This window comes from Anolis sagrei, chromosome 5 (genome assembly GCF_037176765.1).
Source record: "Anolis sagrei isolate rAnoSag1 chromosome 5, rAnoSag1.mat, whole genome shotgun sequence".
In the NCBI taxonomy this organism is placed as follows: domain Eukaryota; kingdom Metazoa; phylum Chordata; class Lepidosauria; order Squamata; family Dactyloidae; genus Anolis; species Anolis sagrei.
The window spans coordinates 32,327,377-32,329,337 of record NC_090025.1 but is presented as its reverse complement, the minus strand read 5'-3'; positions in this window follow the sequence as shown (position 1 = coordinate 32,329,337).

Below are 1,961 nucleotides of genomic sequence, written 5' to 3'. Positions count from 1 at the left end.
CATACAAGAACGCACATTCAAAGCACCCTGGGCAGATGATCATCCAGTCTCACTTTCAAAAAACCACCAAAGAAGATGGCTTCCCACACTCTGAGGCAGAATATTCTGATGGCTCTTGCCATCAGAAAGTTCTTAATGCTTAGATGTAAACTCTTTCCCTGTAGTTTCAATACATTGCTCCATGTCCTCTGGAGCAGCAGAAAACAAACTTCTGAATATTTGATTTTTTAAAAATGGAGAATTATGATTTATTTCTTTCATTCTTGATTATATTTCTTCGATAGCCTCTATTATCGAACTCTTTTCCAATTTATTATTTCAAGCTCTTTCCTTTGCTAAAGTCAAAGCACTCTATTTGTTATGGTAAAGTGCTGACGTTGTCCTATATCTGGAAGTTTCTTATACATTTACCATAGGTTGGCCTGGGAGTTTATCACTTAATTATTTTTGTCAGTGTTTCTGAACACTCAAGAAACAGATTTTTCAAATATTTTTGGGATTCTCATCTCATGTCTACAAGGCCATGTGGTTTCTCAATGCTGCTTTTATGTAAATCTGTTTTATGTTAATTGATATTGTAAAAATGTTTGTGTATTTTACTGTATTTGTATGTTATGTGCTTTTGAAAGCTGCCCGAGTCCCTTTTGGCAGATGGTGGCATGATATAAATAAAGTTGCTGTTGTTGTTGTTGTTATTATGTATCAGGTTGGATCTATACTGCCATATAATCCAGATTATCAAGTCAGATAATCCATATTATCTGCATTGAACTGGGTTATATGAGTCTGCATTGCCATATAATACATTTCAAAGCAGATAATTTGGATTGTATATGGCAGTGTAGATCCAGCCTTAGCCAAAAACCCAGAAAAAACAAAATACTACTTTTGAAAGCTGCTGTCCAGACCCTTCTAATAAAATGTGGGAAAGATGGATCTTATATAGAAATATACAGCTCTTCCATCATCTCCCTGCCTCTCTCCCTGTGAGGGATATTGTTCTATGAACTCTGTTGTATGCCTGCAAAATATGGACCACCTACAAATGCCACTCTAGACTTCTGGAAGGATTCAATCAGTGTTGCTTTGAAAAATCCTCTTGGCAAGACAGACATACAAATGTCAGCATTCTGGAAAAAGCAAAGACCACCAGCATTGAAACAATAACTCTCCACTGGACAGACCACATTGTCGAAGTGTCTGATCCCCATCTCTCAAATCAGTTACTTTACTCTCAGCTCAAGAACAAAAAACCGAAGGTCGGTGGTAAAAAAAAAAAAAAGATGGGCTTAACGCAAACATTTTAAAAAAGTGAAATACACATTGAGAACTGGTAGGCTCAGGCACTTGAGTGCTGTAACTGGAGGTCAGCTGTTACCAATGGTGTTATGAATTTTAAGAGAGGCATGAATACAGGGAGAAAGAGGAAGACATGTCATGACCACCTTCCATCTGAGAATCTATGTCCTCAATGTGAAAGACCATGTGGATCCAGAACAGGTCTTCACAGTCACTTGCAGACTTATTGCCAAGACTCTACTTTTGGAAGATAATCATACTTGGCCACAAGTGATCACCTATGATGATGATGAGAGATAAAAAAACATAAACTATATATAATTGCAGCTCTTGGATTTTTTTTCATGTAATTTGGTTAGACAGAATTTTGATGGAGTGGTCTGATGGTGCTTAAATCTAGTATTTTTAGCACTGTATCACAATGCCCAAATCTGTACAAAGTGAGTTCAGGCTATTTGATATTATAAACAGGGAGTGGTTAATCATGACCCTTTTTTTTCTGCTCACTAAAATTATGCCTGCTATGGTGGGTGACAAATACTTCTAGATATTTCAAGCTACACTGAATCAAGAGAATTTCAAAATGCAGCTGTGCCTTTCAATGTTCCCATGCTTAAATATGCACTTAGTGGGATATATCAGGAAGGAAAATCAGTCAGAAA